At 34.8% G+C, this 26,456-nt stretch overlaps 1 protein-coding gene across 1 annotated transcript in view; it reads right to left on the bottom strand.

The window, feature by feature from the left end:
- Window positions 1-10,310, bottom strand: part of LOC150102789 (synaptotagmin-1-like) — a 155,397-nt gene extending 145,087 nt beyond the window's left edge. Inside the window, exon 1 of the mRNA XM_090398690.1 lies at window positions 10,092-10,310. The gene's annotated coding sequence lies outside the window, so the exon portion shown is untranslated. The remainder of the gene's footprint in view (window positions 1-10,091) is intronic.
- Window positions 10,311-26,456: the final 16,146 nt, after the last annotated feature.

A 26,456-nucleotide genomic window follows, 5' to 3' on the forward strand; every position in this document is an offset into this window, starting at 1 on the left:
AGTAGATTGAAAACTTGTTCGCATAGAGAGAGAGAGAGAAGCTGTTTTTTAAAAAATAATTGTAAAAGATATTAATGAAAATTTTGACTTACATTGTATTGTAAAGAACTGTTTCAGAAGAACTGACAAGATTATAGAATTAAGAAATATAATGTTATGAGAAGTAGTTCGCTTAAAGAGTTATATTTTATGTGAAGGTTGGAATCAGAGGTTATAGTTAATCAAAGCATGGTAATTCCTAGACTGTAAATGGGCTGATAGTTAACAGTTATCTAATTTAATTGCTTAATGATTTACGTCATTGGTATTTGTTGCATGCCTAAGAATTTGTCCTATATGATGTTTTTTTTTGTGCTTAGCTTAGAGAGGAAAGTAGCATCCTTTTAGTGCACACCTTGTATTACTGGTTTAGTATAAAGAAACGTGTTTGTTATAGTTAAAAGGAGTGGCGTCTGATCTTTTCCGCAACTGCACTGTTCTCAAAAAAAAAAAAAAAAAAAAAAAAAAAAAAAACGATCCTGTGAGCAGGGGGGGGGGATTGGAATTGGTACGAATTTTGAGTTAAGAGTTAGCCACGACTGTATATAATTATAGAGGAGGATCTTTACTGAAAGTATAAATATTTTCTTATGCCATTTGGAGAACTTTAGTGGCGCAGCTAGTGATAAATAAATAAATTTCTAGAGATCTCCGGCATAAGGAAAGAATACTAAAGGTAGAGAAAGAGAAATATGATTAACTGAGTACCCGAAAGGAAAAGGATAAAGTTAAAGCCATAACGATTAAAATATAGAAGCCAAGGATAAAGAAAGCAATATTTTACAACAATCTGCCGGTAAAATAAAAAACCTCATAATATTACAAAAGAGTAATGAAGAAAATCGAGATATAAAGTAAGATGAAGGAGTAATGCATAGAAACCGAGATATAGAAGTACTAAATGAAAACTAATGTGAAGGTAAATGCTGATCCAAGAAGAAACCTGATCTGATCCTCTCTGCTAATTTCTGTATTATTACTATTTCGGATTTTATTCATTATCTTGAGTTTTAGTCAGTATTTTCTTTACATCTTGCGTTTTATTCTTTACCTTTTGCAATCTTTGATTTTATCTCTTATTTTGATCATTTGGTTTTTAATTCATTATTTTTATATCTTGAGATTCACTCATTAACTTTTATACCATTCTTTTTTTATCCAGCTCTTCTAGATCTCATGCATTAGTGCCATTTTACGAGCCTCCGTAGCTTAGTTTAGACGACGAAGCCTTTCAGTCGGAAAGATCTGGGTTCGATTCGCGTCAATGACGAGAGGAATCTTTATCTGGCCTCTTTCGACTAAAGGTGAGTTAGCCGGTCTCATACGAAGGTAAAGTTTTTTCCACTCCGACGCTTTTTCGTCCCCCAGAATAGGCAAACTGGCCCCGAAATTAAAAAAACATCTACAGACATAAGCCACACCGGGAGGCATAAGGTAACCACCATATCCTCGAGTAGTATGGTTGCGATTGCAAGAATCCTTACCTCGACACTGTAAAAGGTAAAAGAGGAGGATTAAGAACGAAGTCCATTTTCATGCACATTATCATGGATTTTGTTCATTATTATTTGATATTTCTATTTTACTTATTATTTCTCAAGCCATTTATTCTTCATTTTGGAGGTAATTTACATCCCACAGCTAATCCAAGTTTTCACATTGCTTTCGTATAGCTAGAAGAAATTGTTACAACCAAAGTAAGTCTTCGATATTATCGTTTTTACTAATCATTGACAAAGATGCCTTCTTTTCGCTAAATACAGTTTCAACCATATTTCATTGTAAATCACAAACCAATCGTAGCCAGAACTAGTTGGCTAAAGTAGGGCGCTCCATAAAATAAAAAAAAGCTTGCTTACATATTCTTATGGAAAAACTCACATTCTCTTATAATCCTTATAAGGACTGGTTTAAAGTGGCGAAGCAAGAATGCTTTTCATCTTCCCAGTTATCTGTAGCGGAACAGTGTAGGGATAAGGTGTTATTGAACTATTAAAGCTCTGATTATGGCAGGAGGGTAACAGCAATAGCCGAGCCTCGTTTAGAACTTCATTGGCTACAGCATCGCCATCCATTACCCTCCCAGGGCAATTTCTTCTTCCTCCCTCTCCTCACATTCTTCTCTCTTTGTGAAACTACTCATTTGTTTAAGAATATTTTTATATTTTGGTGGTGTTCAAGAGCTAAGGAATTTCTGAAATTCAATTCATATGGAAATAAGATTTAAATACATCCAGTGAATTCATCCCAGAAAATCTTCAATTATTTCTTAGCTTCACAGAAGTTTTTTTTTTCCTTTTAGCTAACGTTGAACCTTATATTTTTCATTAATTTTAGCCTATTTTTTAAACTCTGGAAATCGCTTTGAATAAAACTTCCCTCCACGTCAGTGTTAATGAACTGCTCGATATAAATTGAAAACTCTTTGCACAATAGCGCCATCACTCGAAGGAAGGAAAACATATTTTGCAAAACCACAGACATTTCCGAGTTGATTGAAAATTCTTTCAGTAAGAGATGACAAGAAAACTATTAATACTATCCAATGATCAGGTATTTTCTCCATAATTTTAACTTTTCTTTTGTTTACCGACCTGTCTACACTCAGTATTCATAAATCCCGATGCGAAATATTAATAGCGATCCTTAACATTATCGGTTACATTCCTGTCCACTTGATTAATGGGGTAGCTGATGGAAATACTTTGTTAACTGCCTACTCATCTGTTTACCTGAACTTAGCCTACGGTGATTGCATTCCTGAACTAGATGTTATACTGATATCGTGATCAATCAGTAATATAGGAAAATGCCGTTGCCAGGGAGGTATAATTATCTTACACCGAAGCACATTCCAGATTATCAGTCTTCTCGTTAGACAATTTTGAGAAGTAGTTAAATAACAACAGCATTCATGAAATTTGTAATCAGCCTATAACGATTTCTATGGCTAGTCTACTTACGCCAAATTAGCAGGTAAATAATAATATTTAAAAAAAAAAAACGTCTCGGAGAACATTTTCATTTGACATCGTAGAATTACGAACATTTCGAAATACACAAGAGGAAGAAGAAGAATAGATTCTGCCAGAACTGAATTTTTATATTTCTTATGAAACCGTTTATGGTTGTATACGAAATGTGACACTGCAGCAGTCAATCAAATTCTTCAATAAAGACATTAAAATTTTAGAAGATGATGGACAAATTCAAGTTTGGACACTATGTCTACCAAACTCATTGTTACAACATACGTCCCAATTTTATAAATACAATGGTACAAAAAAAAAAAAAAAAAAGATTATACCACATACCTTATTGCAAGGAGTATCTTCTTTGCAATCTCCGCTACCTACTGCGATTGAGTCTATTGACAAAAAAGATTGCAGAAACGAGAATGTTGGGGGGGGGGGGGGGAGGCCACAAAGTCATCAACATTAATCCTGGATATACGTGTACTCTCAAGGGATATATAGAGCTTCTTATCAACGGTTACTCTAAGTCTTTGCTCTACCATTTCGTATAAGTGACAAATAACATATTAGAATATCTGCTCAGACACACTTCGATGCTAACAATGGCAAGTTTTTTTCTAACATCATCATCTTTAAATATTCTTCTGCTCATAAAATCTGCTAATTCGCTTAATTTCTAGCGAGGGATAAGACAGGTCTAAATTTTAGTGGTACTGAAGTCTACAAGGTTCTCCTTGTCGCTGATTTCACTGAGCCAAAGCTTTGTAAACAGTCCATATAGTCTTGGATAGTGGAGTCCATGACCAGTGTCCGTTTTTGATTTAATTTTTGTTCATTTTTGTCTTATGTAGCAGAGACACGAAATTAATCAAAAGACATACGTAGAATTTAAACAGTGAAAAATTTTAGGTCAATATTGGCAAAAAAAGAAGGAAAAATATAAGAAATATAGACATCCTGATAATAAGAAATTAAAAGCGTTGATCTGACAGTTTCTTTTGGAGCAGTTGAAGATCTGATATATTCTAATCCAAAGTACTTGTAATAATACTGTAATACACAACTTCCACATAGTATACTTCTTCCACATAAAAACATTGCTGCTGCCATTCAGCTGGCTCTCATTATTTCTGGGTCGAAGTCGTGTCGAGATCTCCATAAGACCAGGTTCTTCCTTAAATATGGAATCCCAACACCATAATGCATAGATCGAGAATATGGGTAATATAAAGTGATTTCATTCTATGTACTTAACCTAGTAGTGAAGAAATTTCACTTTGCAAGCATTTGTTTGCTCATGTTTCGGAAACATAAGGTTGAAAACAAAAATATAATTTACTAACCAACCCAATGTGAATTGATTCACTATGCAGATAAGCTCTGAGTCAGTTTCTTCATTTCTACTCATTCAGTTACAGGAAACGACGAAGCATTTGTTGTCTGCAATTATTACACATCGAAACACGCACTCAACGAAATTCCTCATAACGCTGTTGGAAATTATATTCAAATTTTCTCCTTGTATCGAATCCTTTATTTTAATGCGCGTTAAGACGGTTCTCAATGAAAATACAACGTAGCGCAGTTGACTCAGAATAGTCTGATTTTGTTTTTATTTCTCTTATGCCGGATCCAGAAGCAGCTTCAGAAAACCAAACTCAGTTTGGAGAGATCAAGAGAAGAAATTCTTTTTGATGTTCAAAAGTAGCTCGTGCTGTTTTTTTTTTTTTTTGTATGTCTGTCCATTAAATTCATTGGTCGCACTGCATCTAATCCCAGCGGTCTTTCCACACCATTCTTCAACAACATCGACAAAAGAAAAGTTGACCTCGAGATATCATATTTCATTTCACATTGTATGCGCAAGGAAAAGCTCCCATTCCTAGTAGTTCCTACAACACAAAATGACCCTCTACATCAGGTGGGGGGGGTCATTTCGTAGGTGAGAGATCAGAAACTTCTACTACACTTTGAATACCAAAAACTGCTTTGTCCCAAATCCACCTCTATTGTTTTCAAAGATGGTGGCCGAGCTAATCGCTTTTACACTTTTGGATTTAATTCACACGTGAGGGGATGAACTTCCGATAAGCACTGATGGTCACCGGTGCTTATCGGAAGTCGAAAGTAGCTTGTACTCCTAAAGTTTCTATTTTTTTTTTAATCTGGAAATAAGAATTTTAGGATAATCTAACCTTTATCCTATCCGTGTAATATACTGTATATATAATTAAAACCTGGCCTGGGTGAGATTAATACATATACAGCGTGCCATATAACAGTAGTTAAAAATCAGCTCCAATCGCAAAAAAAAAAAAAACAAAAGTATGGTGCGATGCCTTGTTGCTTATGATTCTAGGAGGCTGTCATAAAGAAGCAACGTATCGCAGAGAGGAGGTTACAATACTAACATTCACCCAATTATATAAAGATGTGCAGAAAAGTGTGCAACTTTATACTTTCACAGTTATCTGACCCATGCGTTCAAACAGACTTCTCTAATATTCTGCAAATTAAATAGCAGATCATACTTACCCATTTCGAAAGTAGAAATTACTGTCAGGACATCAACGATATTGGAACACTATTCAAAAGTTAAATAACTTTAAACAAAGTTCAATTCCATGATGGAAAAAGAAGGTAACATCAGATTTGCTAAACCTGCAGACAATCAGTAAAATCAACTTTGGTTTCATTTTTTTAAATTCTTAATTCCTAATTGAGGTATGAAATCGACTGCCAGAAGAACAGAATGAAATTCGATCAAGAGAATAAACAATAAAATGAAACCCAACATTTCATTTGGAAAAGAGATTAACCATCGCACATCGTTAACGTTAAATAATAGATTTTTTTCATCGTTCAATGCTTGACGATCACTCTCGTGTAATAGAAGGCCAGAAGTGACCAAAGACTCCAGTGGTACTTCCAAAATGAGCATATCAAATATTAACTTCTCAAGGTTCATACCAACAAAACGGCATTATATAGCTGTAAAATATTTTTCTAAAATATTTCATTTTAGAAAACTTGAAACTTTTTCATAAAATTTATTTATTTACTTTTCGATATTTCTGCAGTAGAGAATAAAAATAAATTTCATGGATCATACGCTTTCGCATGTAAGCGAATGAACATTGTGCAATATTTTTTTGTTTGTTTTTAGGGAAAAGCTTTTTTCCGATAAACTGCTCCAAATTGTCATATAAAATGTCAAACTTCATAGGGAGAGGAAAATTCAAATCCTTTTATATGCATAAAAATATAATTTAATTATTATTTGTTTTCAAAAAACTTTTAAAATAAAATATTTGTTAGCATTGGTTAGATGTTTTACATACTTCGATTAACTAAAGACTTTAGAGCACATTTCATTACGAAAAAAAAATTGGGGGAATTTTTTTTATTGTGGAATGATTTTCTGAGTTAGACTTTTTTTTTTTTTTAATCTCAGAAACAAACCATCTTGAAAGCATTCTAGACGCACACTTCTACTGAACCCATTGTCTGAAATGTGCAACACATTTTCCAAATATCGTATCATTTTGCCATAAACAGTTACGACTGGATTATTGAAAACTGATTTATCTATTGAAAGTGCAAAGTTGATTGAGTAATCCACTGATAATCCAGTGGAGACGACTTAATTCTGCTAGTGGATGGATTAACTTTTCACACCTGCTACATTTATATAAAGCGTTGGTCAACCATTTAAATTTTTGCTAAGCCACTGGCGAAGTTGAAGGAGGCTTTTTGAGGATGTGTGATCATGTTATAAGTCGCTTTTTCTGTCCTTCATCTTTCAGGCTGTATTGTTTTGCATAAGAGGAAATAGAGCATCCCTTAAACTACTAAACTGCAGTGCAATGTTTAATGCATATGGATGATCATCCCTACATTCAACTTCACCGAAGGTTAAACTATTTATATATGCGATTTTCTATAACGGATTTAAAATTCGTGACCATGCATCATAAGGTATATACACCACCGAATCACTCCTGTCTGGTAATAATTAAAGACCTCAATACGCTTTAATTTCTTCCTATGAGTTCGATAGAACGGATAACCATGATTTGTCTGAACTTAAAAACACTATAAAAAAACAATAAATTTCAGCCTATTTTTTTACCCACTACCGGATGAAGGCCTCTCCCATTGTAGGAGGTTTTGGGTTTACTGCTCCCTTAGTGACCCAGTCCCATTTTGGGAAAGGACATAAACATCCATGCCTACGTGCGATTCGAACCCACAGCCTATTGGCTAAAAAGCGGATATACAAAACCACTCGGCCAGCTAGGCCGGCTAAAAACACTATGGTTTTGCTATATTACAAAACTTCAGTGACGTTTAGTGAAGCGCCAATTAATAGCTTTAATGACAATTAAAAATCGCATATTTTATTCAGTTTTAATATTTATTTAATCTTGTTGCCCGAAAATCTCCATCCTCGTCAGAATTTTTCTATTTTTCCATGCTTGATGTTGATATGAAGTGTTCTGCAAATTGAAATATTGTTGTCTGCAGCTATTTCGAACAATAAAATTGTTTTTATTGTATGTGATATAATGCTTCACGACACGTACATGATACCCAAATCGGAAGTATTGTGGCATATTTGAGCAGACTAAAAACTTAATGATTTTTCTTTTAACTGCATTTAAGTTAAATATGGAATAATATAGAGTAGCTGATTATGAACACAGACAGACTATTAATTGCTTTTATTACTGCTTCGTAACACAGCTGTATTTATATCTCTAGCAACTAGAGAAACTGAGAAATCCCTAGCTGTAACTAGCACAGAAGAAAAATTCCATTAATAGCTAAGTTTCGCTGTAGAAAACAAATTTATTTGGGAGAAAAATAACTTGACACGTTGATTATCCTAATACAGTTCTTGTAAATTTAATGAGGTCTAGAATTATTTTCGGAACAGTACAAGCGTCGCTTCAGAATACCGTAGACAGCTCTCCCACTGAGACTCATAAATGTATTAATAATGACAAAATTCCTTCTCGTGTCCTAGATACGGTGCGCCTAATCATGAAATGGGGATCTGATTGATGTCGGAAAGTTAGATGAGGGGGTATAAGAGCACTGAACTAGACACTCCTAACATGAACGATAGGAAAATCTACCAGATGGTTTAAGATCAGTTGTATTCACCTAACGTGAGGTATAATATGATTCATTTTCTTTGAGACAGCTCATTTCTATGATTTCGTTATGTAAATTTGTCGCATTGCTACACGAACAGTTCTAGGTCTCCAGTTCACTAATACTGTAGATTCGTAAAGAGTTATATAATCTGGAAATCCAACCCTTAAGACATGGAACTTTTTCAACCAACTTCAGGCCTACAATAAGCAGGTTATTGGTCTCATTCTTCCATCTAAAGATATCCGTTAAAATGCAATTAGAGTCCGCATTCTCTTGGAAAGCAAAAATATTGCTCATCGGATTGAATGGGCAGTGATAACAAAACCCAAAATTGTTTACAAAGAAAAGTATATTTACCTATAAAATAAATTGTTGTTGAATTTGATGACAAACAGATGAATCTTTTATGATTTAAACTGGACTAATATCAAAAGGATATTAGTCCAGTAATATAACAGATAGCTTTTTCCTTTTTTAAAAATCGCCACGATTTATCAAAATGAATTTTGAATATTTCGAAACAAAGTAATTTATCTACTAGAGGCAACTTTAATGTTACATGTTCTTTTTAATAATTTTAATGTAATACAGAAAATATATAAATAAATATATTTATAATCTGCGAAAGTATTCTTTATCGGGCCCTGAGAACTTTGTACTATAATAAGTTTCCACTTGTTCCAGCTGATAGTAATCACAAAATTACTTCTTCGGATTTAACTGTATAAACTTATGGAAAGAAAAAAAAACTAAATTAATAACAAAAACTGGCATTATACAGAAATTTACTCCACTGCATTCAACTGAAAGAAAGTTAACTCCCAAAAGTTTTCCTCATCTATAGTTACTCAGCTATTTAAACAATGTCAAGGCTGCTTATATCCATGCTTGGAAGATGACTGAATAATGTTTTTGCGATGAGAATTATTATATATTCAGTTACACGCTCATTTCCAGGGAGAATCAAGTTAATAACTAGTAGAAATTCTGAACCTCTTCCAGCGATACGACTTCAATTCTTTAGGTGCAGTCAAGGGGAGGATGATAGCATTCCCCCAATCCACACACACATACTTGATTTATATGGTTGACTTAAATAATTGATTTCTTTTTATGAAAGGAAATCAGTAAAAACTTATTTCCGCTCCGGATGTGTTAAGTACTCTATATTTAATGGTAGCAGTTTTTGATCAAGGTTAAAAGTTGCCATCACATACCGATATTATCGTCAACTTAATGCAGAAGATACTTCATAAAATTTCAAGCCACCTGCATTCTCAATTCTCGAAGATTAATTTCTAATTTCTAATTTAAGGGTATCTCTAAATTATATCCAAGTTATTACAGAACAGTCTGACTTTCTTTCTGTTAACTTTCACATTTCACTTCTGGCATAATTTATGTCTGATGTCACACTTTTTTTCTTTTTAATGTTAAGTTCCTTCGGTTTCTGTTAATATCAAACATTTCTTATTAGAATTTCGGATACATTTATAGGTATAAATTCAGTCATTGTGGATCATATCTACACTATCATAATTCGAAACCACAAAGTAAATTAATAACATGTTTCTGTTGATATTATTAACGGTTTTAGAATTTTTTTAAAATTTTGAAAAAAAACATATTTCTAATCTGAAATATAAATTTTTTTTCTATGAAAACACTTTTTCTTTGTTACATAGCCTACATCATCCCCCCCCCCCCCCGTATCATATGCGACGCTTTTCCATGACACCCCTGCTCTCAAAAGAAAGTGTGACATCAACCATCAAATAAACGAAACAATGAACTCTCAACTACGACTTCAAGAAACAAACAAACACTTTCGCCGTAACAAATTCGAAAGAATCAACGCTCACAGTGAAGAAGGCAAGGTAATGAAAAGATGTAAAGCAAACTAAACAGGCTTACCTTGTGGCAACGAGGATGAAACGGAAGATTAGAATTGGAAGGTAGCGGAGTCGAACAACTTGTTGACAAATGTTTATGGGAAGGATGTAAGAGTAGTCGCTTCGGTACTAAGAAGTTTGTTTAGCCCTGTTGCTAAACCACCTGTGTACAGACATTCTGGACAGATAACGGAGTCCATCTTTGTTTGATTTCTCCATATACTTATATAATGCTTGTGGGTGCTCGTGCTGCAGATCGCTCCCGTGTTCTTATCGTCTAATGTCGTAGCAACGGAAGCGCACAAGTTCCACGCCACTATCTAACCTTACTGCAACAGGTTGCACTGACTGGCTAAAACAGACCGGGTAACAGCTGACGTAGAACGGAAACCGGATGAGTCTTTACTAAAATGCGCCATTTGAATGCGCAGTAGCGGCCATGTGTGTATATGTGCAAGTATAAGTGAAACTTTATTTGGGTCCCTAAAGGCCTATAAAAATATCAAAGTTACTGACTGAATAATTAAACAACTTTTAATGCATTTTATCCATAATTGATGCTACACGAGTTAGAATTTATTCAGTTCACGCCATTTAAGTGATATACATGCATGATTTTTTCAAGGGGCGAATGCTGGTCTTGAAATTCACGCTTGCTCTTGTTATCATTCAGGGAATGAGAGATGTGATTGAAGTCTGATTAGCGGAATAATGAATTACTGACCATTTAAAACTACAGCAATCCCTCGATTAATGCGCCTCCGATTGGTGCGTCATTTTTTTTTTTCTATACCAAAATTCGATTAGTGCGCCTATATACGTCTTAAAAATAAATGTTACAGATTTTAAACAGTTTCTGTCTATGCATTTTTATGGCTAACTATTTTATAAAACCACTCACCAGGATTAAATAATTTAGTTACCGATTTAAAACATTTTACCAAGTTATTTTTAATGGCATACTACACTACACTATTTCCATGTACACTGTGTTCCAAATTTATGTCATCTGCTCATTATATAGTATCTTGATGTTCATATCTCGTGTCTCCTTTGTAATTGTTTTCCTTACTTTTTTTATTTTAAAGTATTTTTCAAACCATTAATCATGAGTTAAAGAATTAGTGAGAAAAAAATAGAAGTGTGAAAATGATTCGAAAAGTAATCTGATTGGAAGAAAAACTTCAAATAATAAAGAAAAATGAACAAGCCGAGTCCAGAGCAAAGATAGGAAAAGAACACAAAAATGGGTGAATCAACGATAAGAGCCATTTTAAGCAAAGCTACTGAATACAAAGAGAAAGGTAAGGCTGCTTCAAGTTCATCCTGCATGCACTCGAAATCAAAGTATTATAATGATTGAATTCGAGAGATTTCTACATGGATCGAAGACTGTAACCAAAAACGGATCCCGCTAACTACTGTCCATATTAAATCAAAACCATTAAGTCTCTTTGCAACCTTGAAAGAAAGAGCTATCGATGATGGAAAGGAAGAAGGAGAAGAATTCCATGCTAGTGGTGGGTGGTTTGAATGTTCCAAAAAGAGAAATAGCCTACATAAAGTTCTAATGCTGCGAGTGCAGAAAAGGTGGCAGCAAATTATCCAGAGATTTTGAAGAAAATTGTGGAAGAAGGGGGCTATTGGGACCAACAAATATTTAATGTCGATGAAATCGGCCTTTTTTTTGAAAGCGAATGCCTTCCAAGACTTTTCTAGCCAAATCAGAGAAATCTCAGCCTGGTTATAATGTCGCAAAGTCGAATGAAATTACTGCTAGCAATATGCGAGCCGTTTGGAAGCACATTCTTCCACATTGTGCAAATGATTTTAGAGGCTTTTCAAATGAATCTAAGTTAATTAAATCTCATTATGAGAAATGGAGTGATTCCGACCTGCTAAATTTAGATGCCAAGCGGGAAGATCCTGAAGAATATGAAGAAAATTTAAATCACTTACAAGCCCAAAGAGATTCAGAATCAATTTAAAAATGTTTTTCGTGCAACCGAAGTTCTTAAGCAGCAATGCTTAGAGGCTGACCCTGATAAAGAGAGAAGCAGTAAAATTTGCAGAAGAGGCAATAGGGCCATACCGTTAGTTGTATGAAAAAAGAAACAGAATGCCCGCCAAACTATGTTAGTTCAATTCTTTGTTAAGAGGTAGAATAATAAATTTATATTCTGAATATGTTTTATTGTATTTCAGCTTCATGGTTTTCCTTAGGCCCTGAGATATATCCTAATTCTTTTATAAAAAAATTCGGAGTCAAAAAAGAAATTTGAGGAACGAATTATACTTTCTTTTTCCCATAGGTTATTGTATTCGATTAGTGCGTTTTCGATTAATGCTCCTGTTTTAAAGAATGCATTAGGCGCATTAATCGAGGGATTGCTGTATATGTATATATTTAGAAATTTATGTACATTTAATCATACAAATACGACATTTATTTTACAAATGATATTCTAACTTTTTCAGTTTAGCTACTTGAATACAAATTGTACCCTACGGTTCTTCTTTATGAACTTGTCAATAACATCGTCATAAAATGTTGGTTGTAACTTAATTTTCCAAAGCAACACGCACACTTGTAAAGGCTGGCTGAAGCTCAATGCTTAGAGAGCTATACGCAGTCAACTGGCTAGAGTTACGTTGACTGCGTATGGCCTGTGTTTAAGCAACAGAGTGAGACGACATGAAATGGCTATGCGCGCGCATGAAATCACAGTACTGCTGCTGCGAGGACCTGGAAGTTCCCACAACCGAGCAAACCAAGGTAGACTAGACGAGCAAGCATCGGCCTTCGATACACAACGCAAAGCTCAATTATTGCCGCGCAAGCTTCTGGCTACAAAAATAAGAGCTTAAATGGAATGCATAAGCATTGATAACAAATAAATATTACTTCCTTCTCAATTAATGAGCTTGCATAGCAGCATGGAGAATTCGCCCCTGGATTTTTCGTTTTTTACGCAATCGCCATATCTTGCCATTTAACTCATAACGTTAAATATAGCATGCAAGCAGTGCCGATTTAGCTGCAGAAGTACTTAATTACTTTTAAATGCACTTCATGCCACTGTCATGAAGTCGCTTTTAAAAAGTGATATCAAACCTTTAGATCTACTTGTTTATATTCAATTTAATTCTTATAATGCAATGCAAACTATAAAGAAATCTTCACAAATCGGATATGGTCTGGAAAGGCTATACTAGCATTCATATAAAATATTTAATTACCGCAAAGGCTTGCTGAGTGCAAAAATTAACTTATTGAACATATTGAATTAACTTACTGAACGTTCAGTAAGTTAATTCTGAACCCGTAATCTCTTGATGAATCTTCGACAACAATATCATATTTCTTTGAGCTTGGTTCGTGTTCACCATGACAACAAACTTTATACTGTAATTTTTTTTTTTTACTGTATTTGTAATGATCAGGGATGAGCGCGCGCGTGCACACACACACACACACACACAGTACTGAGTGCTTTTAGACTTTCGTCGGTTGAGATCTGCTCTTAACCAAGTTCAATGATGATTCCACTGTCAATAATAACGTATACTTCAGCAGTCAGTTACTGGCAATTATGCAATAAATATAAACTTCATTATTTCAGAAGTATTTCACCCGCATCTGTCTTATGACCATCCAGGTCATTTCTCTAACCTGCACGCTTCTATTGAATAAATTATTCGTAAAATTATTTAATTTTCTCTGAATAAAGTTTCTTTTCCATGACATAATAAATTTGAGGCTTTTAGACTGTAAATAATGGACAATATCAAGGGGATATTATTTCGTGAGTTTTATCACTAAACTGAGAATAATTCCTAATTTTCTGTAATATTCTAATCTGATTCACATGCTGTATACAATGACTGTTATCAGTAGAACAGATCTACGGAGAAATTATTGCACGTAGAATGAGAAATGCTTCCATTGCTTCACTCACGTTTTGCACAACGCTACAAGCCCGAACGTGCACCGAGAGTATGAGTGAGTAATGGAGTTGAAATAAACTCAGAATTCCTTCAAGTGACGTTATCTATGCCACAGAACGTTTGTTCTCTCTTCACCTGTGCGTACTACTGACGTATAATACTAGGTTTTATTTTCATATGCGCGATTGACATAAAAATAATAAAATAACTATTTTGGGTAAGAATATTTTTCCAAAGCTTCTTCCTTCCTTCCTGTTTTATAATAATTCAGATTACATTTCGACTGAGTTTTAAACTTTCTGAGAGAGGAACGTCGGGCTACACACAGTTATTTATACGAAACAAATTGGCAGTGCAAATGTACCTGAATAAGTTATTTTATTTATTTTGTGTACTGAGCATAAATCGAGCTCTAAAGAATTTATATTTCAATATTTCGAATCAATACAGTACGAATTTCGAATGTAAAGAGAGTGATGAAAATTCTAGCATTGAGAATTTTCAGAGTGGAACTCATTTTTAATTTTAACTTAAATTTTCAAACTGTGATCAGGTTAGAGACATTAAAATGTCATGAAGTGGCTTCTTTAATGGCTTTCCTTTTATAAATATGGCGACAAAATGAATTTCTGTATGAGAAAAAGGCTTCCTCATTCGGTAAAAGCTACCGTTTGCTTGCTATACAAGTTGTGGGTTCAAACCCGACATAAAGTGTGGATATTTGTTAAAGCCTGCTCTGGACAAGCTTTTTTTTTTTTTAAGAGAGACGACCTCCAGGGAGTCAGGGACTCATCGAGGGAAGCCACATACTACACTACTTGCACACACAACATCCAATGGCAATCCATTCCCTTATTTATCCATGTCCTTCCTTCCTGTTTCTTAATAGCTCAAATTCCATTTGAAATGCCTTTTTAACATTTTGAAAGAGAGAAACGTTAAGCCACACAGTTATTTATTCGGAACAAAATGACAGAGATATGATATAGATCTTTTAATATTAAATAAATAATTTTGATAATTTTAAGTGGTAAATAATTTTCACTGCTCTTTGAGAGACTTCAAGTCGCTCGGCCTCTTGAAGTCACATTACAACATGGAAAGAGTATTGTAAAAGAAAATTAAAATGACAAATATTAATTTTAAGCATTCGGTATAAATGTTCCAGATTACCTATGCTTTTATTTTTTATTGCTGATCCATTAGAATAGCTACGAGTAATGATCATTTGGGTTGAAAAAGCCTTTCAAAATTTTGTTGACACATAATTATACTGGGTGCCTTCTTACCGACTGGCTGTTTTAAATTAAAGAAAGAAAAATCTAATTCTCGACATGAGATATAAGTTTTAACAGGTTTTTCTTGTGTATGTTCTATTATGTGTGTAAAAATAGCTGGGGGGGGGGGGAACATTAAGTTGATATGAAGTACCATCTCGAAAAGACATAGACAAGCAATTACCTAAGGAAGCAAACCATACTATTCGTTGTTTATATGTCTATTTGGAAATCACAAATATAAAAGCTTATTCGGCATTGCTATGAAATGCTAAAACATGATGATACTTAAAGAAATATGTGAAGATATATTGAAGCTGCTAACACAAGAACAACTATCGCTTCATTTTCAAGATATATGAATGCAGACGCTGTCTACAAATGAGATCGGACAGTGTTTACACATATTTCAAGCATATAATTTTAGCGCATAATAATGAGAAAAAAGCATCAATTTGAAAAGAGAGATCCTCGTGTATATTATTATTATTATTATTATTATTATTATTATTATTATTATTATTATTATTAATAGAGACCTCCAGGAGTCAGAGACTCGTCGAGGAAGACCACATACTGCACACACCAGCTATCATACTTATTCTTGAATTCATTCGCACTGCTTGCACTCACAACATCCAATGGCAATCCACTCCAATCACGCACCGCCCTCTGAGAGAAAAAATCTAACCCTCATACCCTTCTTGATGGTCTTCATTCTCAGCTTCCAAGGATGCCCTCTCGTCCTTTCCCCACCCTCCCACCCTCCATAAATTGAAAAATTCCATCAATTGAAATCCTGTATGACCTTTCAGAAGTTTGTAAGTCTCTATCATATCATCTCTCTTTCTCCTGTTTGCTTGTGTCTGCAGTCTACAAATTCTCAATCTGTCTTCATAATCAGTATTCCACAATCCTGATATCATTTTTAACACTCTCCTTTGTACTCTCTCCAATATATCAGAATCACAACAGAAACCAGACCTGCGCACAATAGTCCGAGTGTGGTCTTATCAAGGCCTTGTAAAGAGGCAAAATAACATCCTTATATTTACATGTGAACGTTGGTTTCAGCATTGCAATTATCTTTTGAGTTGTATTTGCAATCTTTGCTACATGGCCCCTAAACTTCAACTTCCTATCTATTAATAGGAAGTTGAAGTTTAGAACACTCCATGATTCCTAGCCTCATCAGTTTCTTCTAGCCTAATCCCACCAATATAATACGACATTGGATATCTAATCATGCCGAAATGAATGACTGTACATTTACTGACATTGAACTGACATCATTTTCCCATGCCCACAATTCCAGCTGATTCAAATCATTCTGCAAAGAGTGTATATCAGCAGCATTTCTGGTTACCCTACCTATCTTTGCACCATCAGCAAATAACTGTATGTCGCTTGTCAAATCCTTCCCAATATCATTAATGTACAGATTGAATAACATGAACCAAGCACTGATCCTTGTGGTACAATACTTGTTACCTTAAGCCTTGCAGACTCAGATCCCCTGTATACCACTTTTTGATATCTGTCAGTCAGCCATCCTCTTATCCATGCTAATATTGTATAACCCAAACCCATTTTTTCCAATTTATACAGCAGTCCTCCATGCTGTATTATGTCAAAAACCTTAGCAAAATCCAAAAGTATCATGGTGTACTCATTTCCCTTGTCTAGTTCAATGGTAACATCATAGAAGGTGAGCAAGTTGCTAAAACATGACCTTCTATTAGTAAACCCATGTTGTTCATTGCAAAGTAGATATTTACTGTCAACCCATTTCTGAATGTGGGCCCTCACCATTTTTTCCAAAATCTTCACCACCACTCCTGAGATACTAATTGGTCGATAGTTGGATACGTCGGTGTTTGCACCACCCTTGTGCAATGGAATTACCATGCATTCCTTCCATTCCTGCGGAATCTTCCCTGTTCTGAGACTCATATCAAACATCCTGGTCAAAGGAATGGCCAGTTCAGCTGAACACTCTTTTAGCACACGTGCTGATATTCCATCAGTCCCTATTGCTGAATTCTTATTCAGTTTGTGCAACAGCTCTAATACCTCGGCCTCACACACCTGCGTTTCTTCATCTAGTGAAGAGGTAACAGTGAGCTCAATGTTGCGTTCACCAGGTTGATAGCTTTTAACGAAATGGGCACTCATTAACTTAACAACCTCGTCTGCATCTGTAACCCTCACGCCATCAGGATTTAGAAGAGTTATTCTTTCATATTCATTCTTTCTTTTACTTGCAGCATATCGATAGAATTCATGTGGGCTGTCTTTAGCACGCAGAGCCAGTTTTTTTCCATAATCAGACTTTGCTTTCCGTACAACAGTTGTGACTATTCTAGCCTGCTGTTCATAACGAACATCATCCTTATGCAAACGGTATTCCTTCCACATCGTCCTTTTCTTACGAATCTCTTGCTTGATAAGATTACATCCATTTGACTCCTACTCTATTTATTCTTCGAACTCTCGTGACACATTCTGATATCGCATCATTTAAGTGTTGTTTAAATGCCTCCCATGCACGGCCGATATTCTTCCCATTCATCAACCGATCCCATTCCACTGAACTCAGTATACTCCTCAGTTGGTCATAATTTCCTGCTTTGTAGTTCAACATGCAACCTTTTCTGAATGGAACATTCAGAAACCTAGTCACTTCCCAAGTAATGATCATTGTCACCAACGGGAGGCAGAATAGTTACATCTTTAACTGAAACGCTCTCTGAACATATGATCAAATCTAACACTCTTTGACCTCGAGTTCCTTCTGTCACATGCTGCTTGAGGAAGTTGTCCCGTAATAGCTCAATAAATGCATTTTCATTCCTCTCATGAGATTCTACCCAATCAATATTTGTATAATTAAAGTCTCCCATTATGATTACTCTTTTCGCGCTCACCTTTTCTATTTGGTGATGCATTTCTTCATCACCAGCAACCGATCCACCAGGTCTGTAACAACACCCCACTATGCAATTTGTCTTGTTAGATTCCACCTCACACCAGATGGCTTCAAACTCACTGCCACATAAAATATTGTTAGTAGTATTACTACATTCATAGGTCTCAACTCTAACTGGTTTTAAGTTATCCAGTATCATTACCAGCATGCCCCTCCTCTCCTATCCACTCTATCCTTCCTAAAAATACTATACCCATGACACTTGATACCAGTTATATCCATACGGTAAGCGTGTTTTGAAGTGACTGAATGTCAAACTGCCACCTTCTATGAGCCCAGGGGAGTGGAGAGTTTTCACTGAGGTAGCTGTCATTGTGCAGTCAATCAGAAAATTCTAAATTTACTTCACAGTTTCGAGGTTAAGTTGCCTGAAAATATTTCTGAAAAAAAAAAAAAAAAAAAAGCTTGCCTTGCTAACGCTGGAATGTCAGACGCCATTACAGAGCATCGAAAATTGCGTCAAGTGGACCGTGGCATATGAAGTCGCAGAATTACGATGAGTGAAAGCCATTGCTTTCCCATAAGTCTTTCAAACACGTTTTCCAAAGTTTATAACAACTAAAATGGCTGCCTCTACCAGTAAGGAAAATCGATTAATACGTCATATGCAAGATTTATAGGGCACGTACAAGAAATATAGAAAAGAGCAATTCAGGGAAGTTTAGTACATACTGTATAACATATTTTCCAGATAACAAAATCTTTCAACTTCGTGCACAACTTCGATAACAGTTAAATTACGATGAAATATGTAGAAATCGTTTGCTACTAAGTTAAAACTTTGAACCCAGAGGAAGAAGGAACGAGGTAGCGCCCTCTCTCTCTCTCTCTCTATATATATATATATATTAAGTTTTACTTCATACAGCCTCTTACTTAAACTGACTGAAGTTGAATTTCGTAGTGCTTTCTACGCATTTCGTCTTATACGAGAATACTTAAGAGAGTTTAAGGATCGAAAGATGGTAAATATGTCAGACAACATTTTTAATCTAGACCAATTTCGAGTGTTTGAATTTAATTATTGCTAACCACTAAATTTATTTCCACTATCTTTTTTCAGCGCAAATTCTATGTGGGTATTATTGGAAAAATTTCTCATCACGAGTCTTAACTGTCCCTACGACCCTTCTAAATTATGTTGAATAAACGCTATACAGTTCATTTCTTTATTCTTCCGCAATTGAATATCACATGTATTTAAACATTACGATGTATTTCAGTTACATTTATTTTTTTTTCATATTTTCGGAGGAATTTTATGCCTCGATATTGAAATGTGTCTTTTAACACATTCTTGTGTAATTTCCTTTTTATATTTTAGTATTAGTTAATTAATAGCTTTTAAAGTAATTACAACAGCTACCAAAATATTCAATCTCCAGTCATCACCATCTCTAATTCTTATTGCAGCATTCTTCTTCCATTCCTTAGTTTTAGTGGCCTCCTAAACGTTTTACTATCTTCATGATATTTATCTTTTCTATTCTTTACAAAGTATTTCCATGATTTTCTGTTGGACATTTTTACGTATAATTAACTGTCTAACATATTCATCTGCATTATCTTAAGATCACCTTCTGCTTTTCTATATTGAAATGTGTCCACTGTGGAAAGCTTATTTTTATACTTTTGCAGAAGACTTCGTTACCTGCTTCCTTTATAATTAATCTGGAGCAAGAGCAAGAGCAGTTTCATTGTTTTGTCTGGATGCAAAATATGGCACGTATTAAAAGTGCTGTAGTAATTTAAAGATTGTAAATTTATGGAATTCTACAGTAATTACAGAATGAGTTTAAGCAATGACTGAAAATAATTCCTTTATTCAAAGAAACTGCTAAGCGTTTCAATACCAATATAGCGAATACTTAGGTTTTCATCCTCCATATAAATCCATAGACAGCGAGAGAATGGAAAATGTCATGCAAATGACTCGCCATGAAAACCCGCATCTTCCACAAATATAACATGATGCAAGTTGAATGAGCTGATCCGCCCATGCAAGAATCGAGTGCGAGAGATGGAAAACAGCTACATGATACGAGATAATTATCTTTATTACGCGTTCATACCTCGTGCTTGAGTCTAATTTTAAACGGGGAAAGAGTTCTAATTCTGTTTAATTACCGAGTGATCAGCGAAGTATTGCGATGAAATATCGCATTAATTAGTTGTAGATCAGATACTTAAATGCTTCCTAGCATCAATTCGTTGGCTATGATATGCCTCTTTGTGTGTTCAAAATTTAAAAGAATTTTAATTTTTCTAGTTTGAAGATAACCTAATTCAAAATAATTGACATTTAATACATTACCCTGATTGCTTCTTATGAAAAGTGCGAACGACACCACAGAAAGATAAACTTTTCTTGGGAAAAATAAATTGCTTTTTCGCAGTAATGAAAAAATTGCTTTCACAATTATAATGATTGCAGGATCTCGGATAGATGGATTGTGTTGATGATACTTGTTGACATTTCCGATAAGGTTTCGTATTTTACTATAACTTTTAGTGCTTGAAATAAATACACATTATTAGATGTAAGTTTTTCACTAGCCAAACTAACCTCATAGGTTAGTTTGGTTTTAGCGCAATGACCGCCGTGTGCAGTTTTCGTGAACTGTTTGTTTATGTATTATTACTATTACTATTATTACTACGTGACACCTCCAGGGAGTTCAAGGACTCATCGTGGGAGGGCACACTACTCTACTTCGCTAAATACATCTCATCCTCTCCACTGCTATTTAATTCGCCAACTACGACACTACTACCATAACGCCATCTACCGCCCATCATCACCATCAGCAATCGTATTTTTTGTCTGTAAATTGCGTGTGTTCTGAAGGCCGATTTGTCTGTACGCAGGATGAAAAACCCGAGTTTCTAGGAGAAAAAAAACCTGCTACCACCGTATGAGGTGAGATCGGCTAACTCACCTTCAACTGAAAAAGCCCACATTAAGATTCCCCTCGTCACGATGAGAATCGAACCCAAGTCTTTTTCAATCGAAGGGTGCAATGTTCGGTTGTTCTTCCAATTGCGCCCCAGCGGCTTAAACAGTTTATTATAAACATTATTATATATATTATAAATAGTTTATAACTATTTAATGTTTTATCGTTAATAATGATAGATAGATCTCAAAGTAAATCAAAGTAAGGGTACCAGCGAAAAGAAGAAGAAGACTCCTGCAACCCTATTACATTAGATACAAACAGTCACAGGAAACCCTGGACGAAATTCTCGGGAATTTTTCTAATCCTTCTTGTCTCAGGTCCCAAGGAAAAACAGCCCGAGACTTTTCATAGATATTTTAAATATTTTATTACACTTAACCGCTTCGAGTCGGTTGGTCCTCAGAATAACCTCCTGTTAGCAGGTGGTTTGTCAGTTTAAAGAGGTTTTTTTTTTTTTTTAAATCTATCAATAACGAACAGATTTTCATGTATGAATGGTGAAGGGTTTATTTATTCATTTTTATTTTTAAATTCGGATCATATTTTATAACGCGTTGATAAGTTAAATATTATAGACAAGTTTTGATCTTTCTTAATTTTATAATTTAATTTTTTTTCTTTTTTACTTTAGCTTCCAAATGATAATTCAATCCGAAATTTAGATATCAAAAACAGTTTCATATCAGATAGAATACAGAACATTATTAGAATGGAATGATGAGGCATTTAGCGCATATGTATCAATCAAATTTAAAAAAAAAAAAAAAAAAAAAAAAAGCTGATCAGTCAGTTTTAAACTTAAAAAGAAAAAAAAGAAAATGAAGATATTGGGCGCCGAAGATGGAATCTCATTTCGAAAAAATGCTAATAGTTCCTTATACCCGAATCAATTTAAAAGGAAGATTATGCATTACCAAAGAATCAGTCAGATAAAGATAAAAAAGAAAAAATATTGTGGACTCACAAAATGCAAGAATTTGGAATAATTAAAAATAAAATAAATTCAATTCAAAAATATATTGTTGTTAGAACGGCAGACGAAGGGAGATTGCGGATATTTGTACGTGAAAACTCAGTTAAAATTTACTCTACTTTAATCATGGCATCCATTTAGCAGGGACATTTTATAAATATATTTAAAAATTTTTCACCAACGAAAATATATAGCTCCGAGAATTCCCTTGATTTGGAAAAAGAATATCTCGAGTCCAGGAAACAGATGCTTGCATTTTCTGCAAATATTTCCATAGTCACTCTTAAATCAGAATTTGTATACATAATTTCTCCACTTTCTTCTAAATCTGTTAAATCGTGTAGGTACTGTTTGACATTCCTTCATAGTTCAACAATAATAACAATAATACAGCAAGTTTGAGTACGTGGGATGCATTATTAATGTGAAGGATTGCTGTGCAGAAGACGTCAGAAGAAGATTAGGAATGGCAAAAACAGGAGTCAGAGACGTGTCTAAAATCTGGAAGGATGGATCATTCTCCATGGGAACAAAGTTGAGGATTTTGGATGCAATTGTTTTTCTAAAAGCGAATTATGGATGCGAGACTTGGAACCGAAAGAAGTTAAATAAGAAAAGGATAGCTGCTTTTGAGTTGTGGTGTTACAGAAGACTGTTGAGGATATCATATACTGAAAGACGTACAAATGAATGGGTGTTAGAAAGGATCAGTAGAACTTGAAGGCTCCTTAAGGATTATTGACAGAAGAAAGTGAAAATATTTTGGACACATTGAAAGGATGGAAGGAGGACTTCTCAGAACAGTAACAGAAGGTAAAGTTCCTGGAAAAAAAGGCAGGGGTAGACCATCAATGAGATGGATGGATGGATGGATGGTGTGTGTGTGTGTGTGTGTGTGTGTGTGTGGAGTGAGGCACGTCACCGAGTGACCATACAGCAGCTCTAGATGCCCAGTGAACATACTTCAAAATCTCTCTCTCTTTTCATTCATTCCTCCTCCTACTGTTGTCTTTTGGAACACTTTTCCTCTCTTAGCTTTTTCTAAAAAGTACAATGTACACGACAGAGGCGTAGAAATGTAATGTTAACAAGTTTCTTTCTTCTTTTCTTTTTTTTTTTTTCTATCCTCGAATTTATGTCCATCCGCAGTACTAATGTGGTACACGTCGAAGAAACTCTTCTGTATAGGATTTACCATAAAATTCTCTGCTTCTTCATTTGGTCATAAAAATGTAAAACAAAACCAAAAGTCAGATACTGCTTTTGATTTATCATTTTTCTTAAATTGATCCCAGCTATTGCGTATGTAGTATGGTGGGGTTTAGTGTAAAATTTGTTAAGTACAGTGTACTGCGATCAGGAAACGTCACTGAGATATTCAGTAAAAACGGGAAGTAGCGACTATTTCATTATTGGGAGGAAACCCACGGTGGGCTTGCCTGTTTGTAAAAGCATTCTTTGGACGAACTAGTGTACCGGCTGGAAATTATAATGCTTGTCTTTTTATTATTATAAAAAAAGGAGGAAGAAAGAAAACATCCTGGTTTGCAATTACGAAGTTTTTCAAAGCTGGTTCTAGGCCTTCTCTGTTAAAATAAAGCATAATTGGTGCATTACTGAATACAAAACTGTAGTACTATTGAAATTTCGAACGATTTTTTCAAAGGGTAGGTTCCTTTTTCATTTCCATTTTTTTTTTTTTTGATTGTTGCATTATTCAGTGTCAAGTAATTTGTACATCCTAAACAAATACTAAAATATAAGCCAAAACTATACCCATAATTAGTGTTATGATGATGATGAAATAATTTGTTATATGCGCTTATCAGAAGCCAGCTTATTCATTCCACGATGGACCTGTATTCTGCGTCTTGGTTTCACCATGACTGCAGATAGCAAAAATGGCAACTTTCTCTGTCGTGAGCCAATAATCTCCATTTCCCTATTAGAGACTTTAATATAGGATCTTTCCATCGCCTAGGTGATCTACCAGGTTTTCTTTTTATGTGTCTTGGATATCAGTTGGCTATTCTTCTTGAAATCCATCTATTGTCTTTCTTGCGTCTTATGACGCCCACCTTTTTTTTTTTTTTTTGCATGTAGCTTCTACCATCTTTGAATCATACCGATTTTTTTCTTATTTCAGTGTGTCACATGTCAACTTTCTTGTTCATATTACAGATTTGTCTTTCGATTGCCCTTTGTATTGTTATTAGGCTTTGTTCTTCCTTTTTTTTTGTTGTGTTCCGTGTCTCGCTGCCGTAGGTCATAGCGGGTAGAATAATATTGTTAAAAGGTTTGTGATAGTGTCTTTTACGTGGTTAAAGGCTTTCCATCTGGTTAAAATTTTATTACGCATTAAAATATTTATTGATTGAAATTAATGCAATGATATTTGTTATTTTACATATCTATTTGTATATCTTATAAATATAATAAAATAATACATTACATGACTAATATGATCACATGTGAAGATATTTTATTGCACCTAAGTGCTCGAGGTCGGTTTGTTCACAGAATTACTCCTGTTATCAGGCAGTTCGTTAGTTAAACGAAAACAAAAGACCACTACCAGTAGATGACGGACTTTCATGTTGCAGCTGAAGTTACTAATGTTTTTGTTGTTGTTGTTGTTGTTGTTGTTTTACTTTTAAATTTGGATCTCATTTGATAACTTCATAAGGTAAAAATTATTTATAATTTTAAGTTTATTAATTTTATAATTTTAATATTTTCATTTAGTTTCAAATTAAAATAAATTGACGAAACGACTCATTTCAGTTATTTTCTAAACCAAATTTCATGTAAGGGATCAAACAGTAGTGGAAAGATGAGACATTTACAACACATGCAACAGTTTTGTGAAGGGTTGGTCTTGCCTTAATAATTTGCTCACTTTTTATAATAAAGTGACGCTGAAGTTGCATAACGGCTACTCAGTAATGCTAAACTTTACAAAGGCGTTTGACAGGATTCCACATAGAATCATGTTGCACTAATCGGAGCAAGTGTGGGTGGATGGATATAAAGCTGGTGAGTTTGACCAGAGGTTAGCCGATGAACAGATATCAAAGTGTAATTCATGGGAAATTGAGTCCAAGAGAAGGCAGGTGACTATTGATGTTCCACAGGGCTCAATACTTGGTCCTGGGTTGTTTAGTTTGTATATCAATGATATAGGAAATTATTTGATGGAAAATATTCAGTTTACTCACTGATGACGCAAACAACTAGAAGAGCCACAGAAAATCAGGATGATGTAGAGATCCTGCAGGACGAATTAAATAGACTGGCAGTATGGGAAACGATAAATGACTGCCAGTTTAAGTTTCTGGCTAAGTGGAAGGTGATGAACTTTGGGAATAAGAGATCACATGCTGTGTACTATATTGATGAAACTGAATGGCATGAAACTGATGACGTCAGAGACGTGGGGGTGATTGAGGACAGAGAATTGAAGTTCGAGGGCATATTGCAAAGGTAGACAAAACAACACATAAAATTACGTGGTTGTTGAAGACCACAAGCAGGGAAAGGGAAAGGGAGGTTATTATTCCCCTTTGTAAAGCTTAATAAGGCCGCATCTGGACTAGTGCACGTAGATCTGGTCACTTAGATTCCGTGGGGATGAAGAAGTGGTGGAGAGGATCCAGAAGAGAGCGACAAAAAATTGTGGCAAGTCTATGGAATGGTCCCTATGAGAATAGATTGAAGGGGTGTGGGCTTCAAAAACTAACTGATAGGCGAAAAAAGAGGAGACATGAAAGAAGCATATCAGTTATTCAAACATCTTTAATAACTTATAGAATTCATAAGTTATTAAAGATTATAGAATTAAATGTTTTATAGAATTCACACTGAAAACTATTCAATACATGGCAGGAGGAAGAAAACGAGGGGTCACCAGTGAGAAATGTGCAAGAGTGTAGTTAGCAAGGGTGTTAGGACTAGATTTCTACCCTCGGAGGGTAGTGAATGGGTGGAGGGAATGCGTTGCCAGAAGTGGTTGTGAGTGCTTCGTCGGTGAATGAGTTTAAGGAGTTGTATAGTAGGTATTATGTGAATAACGGCTAGTGTATGAATAACGGGTATAATCTTCTGACTACAGAGAGATACCAGTATAATAATAATAATAATAATAATAAAAGTGCCATATCAAAAATTAAAGAATTAGTAGAAATCGATCATCGTTTTAGTCATACATTGGATGGACAGTATTGAATATAAAAAATATTTC

This window comes from Typopeltis vanoorti, chromosome 10, assembly GCF_054136105.1.
Source record: "Typopeltis vanoorti isolate ZY-2024b chromosome 10, IOZ_Tvanoo_1.0, whole genome shotgun sequence".
Lineage (NCBI taxonomy): Eukaryota > Metazoa > Arthropoda > Arachnida > Uropygi > Thelyphonidae > Typopeltis > Typopeltis vanoorti.